We start from the raw sequence: 9,562 nt of genomic DNA, 5'->3' as shown, positions 1-9,562 counted from the left end.
TCTAGCTCACTGAACTAATGAACTTACTGAGCTCTCTGACAGAAGCGTGGTTGAGAGGTTACTCATAGGAATGTATGAGACTGCAAGACAGCCACAGACTTGAAAAGTCCCATGTCTGCATGGCTGTCGGCCTCAGCAACTGAAGAGAGTGTTCCTCAGTTAACCAAGTACCTTCTACATACTCTACCATCTCCGAAGATGGCAAGCAGCCAGGGCAGAGTTTCATAGAGCTGAGGTGAGGGGTGCGTGAGGCACCAGAAGGAGGGCGTGGGTGGAGGTTCAGGTGAAGGCCTAGTGACCCTTCTGGGAGGGAGCAACAACAGGCCTGATCTTGTGAAGGCTTCGTGGAGATCTGATTAAGATGGTGATGGGCATGCAGTGCAGAGAACGGAGCGCCACACAGTTTGAAGAAGTTGGTGGAGGCTGGGGAACAGGGTTCAGCTTCTCTAAGTCTCCATTTTCTCTTCTCTAGAACAGGGAGCAACACTGACTGTAGTAAGCAGAAACCCTTGTTTAAACTGGCTTAGCTAATAAAAAAGCTGTGTTAACTCAGAGAAACGGGACTCGGCTTGAGGTCAGCATTTCTGGACAGAGTTTCTAAATTCTGGTTCATGTTTTTGTTTCCCTGCCACTCCCCCCCTCCCCCACACACACATTCCACCTTTTCCCTCTCTCTTCAGATTTACTTTATTTCTACCTTACTCTCTCTTTCTTTCTCCCTCTCTCCCTCACCTCACCTCTGTGTGTGTGTGTGTGTGTGTGTGTGTGTGTGTGTGTGTGTGCTAGTGAAGAAACCCACAGAGACCAGAAGAGTCAGAAGATTTGGGAGTAACAGTGGTTGTAAGCAGCCACCCGACCGGTCCTGGGAATTGAACTTGTGCCTTTAACAGGAACAGTACCGGATCTTAACCACTGAGCCAGCAGCACTGTCTTACCCCTGGTTGCTTCTCTCAGTTTTCTGGGCCAGGGTGCTTCCTTGACTAGGTTTCAGTTTCAACGATGTTGTTACAAAGCAGCAGCAACAAAGCATCCTCCGACTGACTCCTCAGAAGTCTCTCGGGGATGATGGGACACCCCAGAGGTCTGGCACGTGTCCTTCACTGGGTCAGGTACATATTCCTGAAAAAAAAATGACAGCAAGGAGTGAGAAGGGCATCAGAGAAATCAAGCCCACCCTGGAGCGGAGCAGCTGAGTTCTCGGGCGTTTCGCGGGGTTGCGGGGCGCAGCAGGGGGAAATGAGTAGAACCCGGGGCGGAGGAAGGGGCGGCGCTGATACAGAGTAGGGCACACTCAGTAAGGACTGCAAGCCCAGGGCTAATGTCTGCAATTCATTTAGATAATGTCACCGACATTAGTACAGTACAAGGGTAATTCAGGAAACTTCTGTAGTTCAGTGGAGAATCAAAATACCTAATGTGTCCCCTCAACGCCAGCTAGAACACTGCACTGTATACCTTCCCCAAGGGCAAGTCATTCTCTAACAGACTTGATGTTGACTGGCACTGAGACATAGCTGCAGTCGACTATCAAAAGAAAAAAAGAAAGAAAGAAAGAAAGAAAGGGAGGGAGGGAGGGAGGGAGGGAGGGAAGGTGGAAGGAAGGAAGGAAGGAAGAGAAAAAGAAAGAAAAGCCTGGGTTGAGGGCTGTCAGTTCTTCAAGGTGGACATCTCAGGGGCAGATGCTGGCATTTCCTTAAGATGCTTGAAGACCTGAACTTGAAGAAATCAGAAGACCACCGGAGCCCTTTATCCAGACTCTGTAACCTTTCTCCTTCCATCTTTATCCTCCTCAAACTATCTACACCAGCAACCCGTGGGTCCCAACCTCTTCAGGGGTGTCACATCACATATGCATTTACATTATGATTCACTACAGTAGCAAAATTACAGTCATGAAATAGCAATGAAAATAATGTTATGGCTGGGGGTCACTCCAACATGAGGAACTGTACCCAAGGGTTACAGAGTTAAAGGCTGAGAGCCACTGACCTGGAGCATCCTCCCCAAGTCATGCTCTTTCTCCACTGATTGCCTGACCTGGGACACTGGACCCAACCAAAGCTGTAGTGATTTTTTTTTTCTATAGTAACAATGGAACATTCTACCTTAGAAATTCAAGCTCCAGTCCTCCTGGGAGCACTCTACCAGGTGGATCTAGGGAGACCCTATGGGTAAGAGGTGGGACATTACTTTGGATCTATATTAGTTTTAAATGCAGTCAGCTGACCTCAGAGAGCTGTCTCTGGCTCCTTGTAGAGAGAGCATCTCTCAGCCATTCCCTTTGTTGTTTTGCTAACCCATTTGGCGTCTTCACCTTAGTGCTCGATTTGGGCTCTCTGTTCTGGCCCTGAGTTGCTGACCCAGTTTTACAGTGTTTATTCTGGCTGCGGCTCTGCATTCCTTGGGGACTTGACTTTCAGTATTTGCCTGTCTGTACATTGCCCAACTCTCCGCAATTGATGCCTCAATTCTCTGCCCCACCCAAACCACAGCCTGAGTATGCACCTGGGCTACGTCCCAGGGTGGATTCTAGAATCCACAGTCATATCTCCCATCCCTCTACCGTGGGAAAACTGCTGTTCCATCTGAGTGTTGAGTAGGAGGACCGCAAGCTGATGAAAGCGATTCTAGGTCACGTGGAAGTTACTTGAACCCACATTAGGTACAAGGTATATCTTAAATATATCTCTGATTTTTTTTTTTTTTTAGACATCAGTGACTCTACCAGACCAAAGTGCAATGTTTAATATTTGGAGCATAAGAATCCCAGACTGGTCTGAGTCACTCCTTTCTGAAAGGAGGAGTCTCCCCCACCCCAGTCTTAGCTGGGCCTTTTTTTTTTTTTTTTTTTTTTTTTTTTTTTTTTTTTTTTTTTTTAATGTCTCTGGCCTTACTTAACTTCTGAATTCATAGATTCCAAAAGTGTTTAGAAATGTCAAATGTTTTCTGTGTTGTTGTCATAGTGTATGTGTGTGCATGTGTGGGTGCTGTAACACGTATGAGAGAACCTGAGTATTCAGATTCCTGCCTGAATTGCATGTTTTAGTAGCGAGCTGCGTCTTTGCTCTAACTAATCCTGAATCTCTGCTGTGTCTCTAAGACGACGTTGCAAGGGGCATGAGCTCATAAGCCTTCACTTTGGGGTCTGTCTTGAACATTCACTTGGATAATTACCTTTATGTTGGCTCCTTCACGCAAGGAAACTCCCCAGGATGAAAGGCATGAATCAGGGGAATTAGAATTATCAGAGAGAGAGAGAACTCTCTTGTCTTTTCAATGCAGGGTGCCAAGCACGGGGCTTTAGCGCCTACAGGCCAAACACTCTAGCTCCAACTTTTATCTTCAGCCTTAAGTTAAAATTTAAAGTGCGGTCTATCTAACTATAAAGCGCTCTTTATTTGCAAAGGTGTCTACTGTGGCTCCGTTCTTCTTTATCTCATATTGTAATGAAAAGTCATAGATTAAGTAAACCCTGCCTGTAGGCCTGTCCTGCAGATATTCTGCTATACAATGGAAGGATTAGTGTGGATAAACTAGTGGCTTCAGGGTTCCTTCCGAGGTGATGTCTGCTTAAATCCACCAACCACAGGCTGATCCCTGAGTCACAGACTCATATAAGGTTATGTGCTACTTTATAGACTCTATGGATGTAGAAATATCTATACCTAACCACTTATTATATATCTCATCAAACCTGGGCAAAGAAAAGCCTTCTGTAGTGCTAACTCCAAACAGAAACGGTTGGATTGGACTGTACAGACGGTTCTCATAAGCATATAACTGAGCCTTCTAACTGAGCCATCAACCAAAGAGCATACACAGGCTGGACCAAGGCCCCAGGCACAGCTGTAGCAGAGAGCTGCATCGTCTAGCCTAATGGGATAGGATGCTCCTAATCCTGCAGAGACTTGATGCACCAGAGTAGGGGGATATTGGAGGCACCCTCTCAGAGATGAAGGGGAGTGGGGATAAAGGGAGGGACCCTGTAGGTGGGGCTGGGAGGGGGGCAGCATGTGGACGTAAATAAACAAATCAATAAATTAATTAAAAGTAAACTTTTTAACACACGTCTTTGGGACCTTAGCCACATACTCTATTAAGATTATGGAAAGTCAGTAAAAATCACAAAGCACCCTGGGATCTCACTTAATGTGCTGCCCTGTGCAAGAATACCGGACATTTCTCCACTCAAGGAAGTTTCTCTGAGCACATGCACTGATGCACAGCATCTGCACGGGACTGTGTTCTGCTGAGTTAGCACATGCATAAACTGAGAGGTTTCTACCGAAGTCAAGTTAATATTGATGTTAATTTACAAGGTTTTCAGTTGGATTGCCTTAGGGTTAAGAGAGTGTACGCATTCTTGGACCAGATGTTCCCACTCTAGTGTGATAGTAATTTTCTGGTTATTTGGAAAAACTGGGATGGCTTCTGGAGCATTTATCTACATACATGGCAAGACCAGGACATATGTCTATTGATATTCAAAATTAAAAAAAATGTTTGCAGCTAGAAGAAAACCAGGAGAAATGCAGTGTTTCTGAAACTGAGTATCTCTGAGATGCCGATAGGCACATCTCATCTGAACTACTGACAGCGTTTCTGTTTTCTGTTTCAGAAGTGTAGACAGAGATGAGCCCCCCCCCCCAAAAAAAACCTGAGAAATTTTAAATTACTACAAAGCTGCTCTCGATTTTCCTAATTAAAGAGCAGGCTAGTCTGATTCATAGAAGGGCTAAATTAGAGAACAACTCATAAGAAATACAACTATGGCAACCCCTGACAGGAGAAGGTGAATCAAATTAAAAGACTGAGGTTTTCTTTTTAATACTAATAAAGACAGAACCCTTTTAAGTCATTCATTACTGCACATAAAGGCTCCTACGGACTGGTTTCCTGTATTCTTGTAGAGAAAGTACATTCACTTTAATATTTATGTAGACTAAACATACCCCTTTGATGATCACTGACTGGCTATGTGGTCTCTCTGGAGTAACACCAAAACCTAAATCAAGAGTCCAAACTAAAGTTTCAATACCATGATAGCTAAAGGGTTCAAATCTACAAACCCTGTTGGTTTTGCCAATAACAAAGCTGGTAGAGTTGCTGGCTTTTAGTATTAGTATTATGTATTTAGTACATAGCTTTTACTATTTTTAGAGGAAAAAAAAAAAAAAAGAGTGTGACAATGCACATTTCTAATGTGGCCAGCAGAGGTCTTCTGACACTGCAGAGCTAGCCGGCTAACTAGCTAGCCTCAGAATGGTGGGTGCAGACAGGCACATGTGCACTCTGCCCGGTGGGGAAAGAGACTCTTCAGCCCTGCCCAGGCCTGCTGAGTCAGAGCTGCTCTGTAACCCCCACAGGTGACTCAAGTATGTGAGGAAGTGTGAGAAAGACTGCTGCAAGGGGTGAAAGGAAATGTGGTATATTCCGTGTTTGATGGAGATTAAGATATTTAAAAATTCAGGGAAAGGTTCTCTGTGTTACCATAAGTATACTCTCAACAACTCTGTCTTACAGAATGCATTATCCAGTCACTGAGTCTCTGTCTCTGTCTCTCTGACTCTCTATCTCTCTGTTCCTCTGTCTCTCCCCTTCTCTCTGTCTGTCTCTCTCTGTCTCTCTGTCTCTGTCTCTCTATCTCTCTCTGTCTCTGTCTCTCTCTGACTCCCTCTCCCTCTCCTTCTCCCTTTGTCTCTCTCTCTCTATCTCTCTGTCTCCCTGTCTCTGTCTCTCTCTGTCTCTCTCTCACTCTCTATCTCTCTCTCTGTCTCTCTATCTCTATCTCTCTCTATCTCTCTGTCTCTGTCTCTGTCTGTCTCTGTCTCTCCCTCCCCCTCTCTCTCTCCCTCCCCCCGCCTCTCTCTATCTCCCTGACATTGTCTTTCTCTGTAGACCTGGCTAGCCTGGAACTCCTTGTGTCCATCAAGCCCACAGAGGTCAGCCTGCCTCTCACTGTAAAGGCATGCAGCACCACACTGGGCTCGCACTTGGTTCTTCCTCCAATCATTCCAGCCAGCACTCATAGCCTGCCCTTCACGGCCATTCTCCCAATCCACTATACTTTCCCTTTAAATGGATTAGCACAACTCCAATATCTTCGCCTCTCTGTACAACAAACTGTCACCATGGTTCTGCTGAATCTTCCCCTCAGTGGCCTATGTCTTTCTTCTTACCTGGGAGGGAAGTTAGGTTGACAGGTTGGGCAATCTCTACATAATCCTGGAACACAACCACCCAAAGGACCCTATCGGCTACGAGTTATTTCAAGTTTCAACCTGTGGTTTTCAAGTCACACATAGAGCAAACATTCTATTCTTGATACTCTTGTGGTTTGAACAATTCACAGAATCTCGTCTACTTTCCCCTAGTCCCACCACAACAAGTAGCACAAACAGAGAGAGCCACTCCTTGCCTTTCCTTCCAGGCAAGATCTTTCTTAGTTCAAACTAAGCTTGTCACCGAGGAGTAACAGTGCTGTGAAGGTTCTCAGGTGGGGTTCTCCCTATGCTCAGGTTATAGGCTCGCTCTGAGCAGGGCATATGCAGAAGTTTAGATCTTGCCTATGTTAGATCTGGTTGGCTATTAGTATGCACAGAGAACATGTTGGTTTGCCCAAGAAAAATCTTTATACACCTCTGTGGTGTTTTGAATGAAAATAAGACTCATAGGAGTAGAGCTCACAGGAAGCAGCGCTGTCAGGAGGCGTGGCCTTGTGGGAGGAACTGTATCACTTCAGGTGGGCTTTGAGGTTTCAGATGCTCAAGCCAGACCCAGTGTCTTAGTTAGGTTTTACTGCTGTGAACAGACACCATGACCATGACAAGTCTTATAAGGACAACATTTAATTGGGCCTGGCTTACAGGTTCAGAGGTTCAGTCCATTATCATCAAGGTGAGAGCATGGCAGGATCCAGGCAGGCATAGTGCAGAAGGAGCTGAGAGTTCTATATCTTCAGCTGAAGGCTACTAACACAATACTTCCAGGCAGCTAGGATGAGGGTCTTAAAGCCCACATCCATAGTGACGAACTTACACCAACAAGGCCACACCTACTCCAACAGGGCCACACCCTCTAAGTGCCTCTCCCTGGACCAAACATATACAAACCATCACACAAACCCAATTAAGGTTTTCCTTTGTAAAAGTTGTCGCTATCACAGTGTCTCTCCACAGCCAGAGAAATCTTAACTAAGACAGCCTTTTGTGGCTTTTCTACAGGCAAGTTGCCTCCATTTTCTGCCCATTCTCCTACATGTTCTACAAGAGTACTCTAAGATCCATCTTACTTCCATCAGGTCTTTGTTGTATACAGAAGCTGTTTCCTAGTAAAAATAGGCTAGCTATGTTCTTCAGTGAACGTCCAGGATGCAGAAGTTAGTTTAGCTGTTGCACTGATAAGCGTCTTCCAAACACAAAAATAAATGCGTAGAAAGAGAAAGAATGAGAAGAAAGACCAAAATAGTCAAGTAACCTTCACAAGATTCTCTAGGTCTAATAGGACATGGGTGTGGTGTCCACTGGTGGCTATTTGTAACAGTCACTAAAGTTTCTCTCAAGATAAGGACACTTAATACGCACCTTGTCTTGGGAACAATCTTCCATCCAGATATACCTCATTGACACATGTTTAAGCACTTTGAAAGCATCGTTTAAAAAAAAATCTATAAAAATCACCATAGGTGTTAGTGTTCTTAATATAAGCTTGGCTGATGTTCATTTTCCTGTAAATAAGCAAGACAATGGGGAAATAGACCAGTTTGACTCCCTGACTATCAGCTATTGAACTCTCCTTTGCTGCCCTATGTGTTTTGATCAAAAAGACTGTCAATCAAAATAGCTGGCCAAGACGACCCTTGTGCCAGCTTCAGCCTCTGTGAGTGGCTTGAGAAAGCCATGCAGTAATAGCTGATTGCTCTGGCGTCTGAAGGTGCAGCTACATACAGAGCTACTTGAAACAGTTTATACCAAATGGTTTTTGCCATCACAAGCCTCGCTCAGGTGGTAAACTTCATTTCCACCTAAGCAGGTGATGAGGTGAGGGGGGCATGTCCCCTGGTGAACTAGCAGAAGGCCTGATGCTAAAGAGACAATGCTATGATTGGGGCACACGCAAGCCTTCACTTACATGTGGGGTTATGGTGTGATTGGGAACAGACACTCGTTCTCTGGCAGGCTGCTTTAGATCATTTAGTGAATCTGCTAGGAGACAGCATCGAGAACATCCTGATGTAACATCAAGCCTGATAAAAACAATGACAAGTTTCTCTCAGGCAGCCTTTTCTTTTCTATGCTCAGAATGCAGAAAAAAAAATAAAAACAGTAACACGAAGAAAAGGATAGTGTGCTGACTGTGAGAGAGGAGGCAGCACTGCTGCTGCAGCACCAACAGCTGGCTAAGCTGCAAATGTGGCGAGAGGGCTGGCTGCTGGACAGCTGAGTAAGAGGCAGCTAAACAGTTTCAGGGGGTGGTAAGGGTGGAAGCCGGTGGGACGGGGGAGCTCGACCAAGACTTGAAGACTATAAAGAGCTGCAGATGGGAAACAGCAAGCCTTGGCCAATGGGAGAGTTCCAGAGGGCTGTCGGGCTCTGAGCAAGAGCCTCAGACACTCCAGACGGAGAAGCTGCAGCACTGACCACTGTCAAGAGTTGAGGAATTCCGATTCCTAGATCTATCAAAGAAGCTCGAATGCTCTCCGAGGCCAAAGCCTGCCAATGCCTACTCCCTAGGAAAATGTAACGCTTGAAAGCTAAGGATCCAAGGCCGAGCTTCACTCACGATCATTTTTGCAGATCCATCTGGCTTTCTGCCCTCCCATTACACACCTTCTATCATTAATAATTAACTGTCAGAGATTAATAGCAAGTGAATCTGTGTGAGTAGCCTGCAGTTTCCTAGCTGGTGTGCTAAGGGTGTATCAGGACATTCCCTTGAAGCCTTGGCATGTGTGTTCAGTTCTCCACTGATCTTCATAGCTGCTGGGGGCTGATTGCTTACCTCAGGAATTTTTGATGGGGCAGGAAAACGGGAAACCACTGTTTAACATCTCTACTCCTCATTTCCCGGAGCTGGAGTTCAGTGACAATGATTCTCTTGGGACAGGTGGTGGTTGCTTTTGTTCTCCCTGTGTCTGTCTGTCTCCCTTTCTGTGGGGAGATAATTCAGCCCATATTACTGGGAACCACATCCAGTCTTTAGCAGTGTTTCTAGGGAGGTTATTGAAACAGGCCACGAAGGATCGTGGGCAAAGTGTGTGTGGAGACTCCTTGGACTGAGAGAAGAACTGCATGGCACAGCAAGGACGGACCAACGAACACAAGTGGATCCTTTTATTCTAAGTTTCAAGCAGAGCTCCTGGCCTTGTGTCTTGGAGAAAGGATGCCAGCAGCTGCAGTGATTTTTCTGCCAGTCTCATCAGGATGGAAATCCTAAGTCACTGAGGCTTTACATGAAAAAGAAATAGTTCCAGGGCTGGAGAGATGGCTCGGTGGTTAACAGCAAAAGCTGCAGTTCCAGAGGACCTGAGATAAAATTAGAGAGAGAGAAAGAGAGAGAGAGG

At 45.5% G+C, this 9,562-nt stretch overlaps 1 long non-coding RNA gene across 1 annotated transcript; it reads right to left on the bottom strand.

Moving 5' to 3' along the window:
• Positions 1–262: 262 nt before the first annotated feature.
• On the bottom strand, positions 263–9,100 carry LOC116071345. The gene is made up of 3 exons (XR_004110842.1): positions 9,001–9,100; positions 936–1,119; positions 263–468 (listed from the first exon to the last, which is right to left on the bottom strand). It is a non-coding gene; the product is annotated as an uncharacterized LOC116071345 (long non-coding RNA).
• Positions 9,101–9,562: the final 462 nt, after the last annotated feature.

The sequence above is a fragment of the Mastomys coucha genome, unplaced genomic scaffold (assembly GCF_008632895.1).
Source record: "Mastomys coucha isolate ucsf_1 unplaced genomic scaffold, UCSF_Mcou_1 pScaffold22, whole genome shotgun sequence".
NCBI classification, from domain to species: Eukaryota; Metazoa; Chordata; class Mammalia; order Rodentia; family Muridae; genus Mastomys; species Mastomys coucha.
The sequence above is the reverse complement of the archived record's forward strand: the minus strand, read 5'-3'. Positions and strand labels throughout refer to the sequence as shown.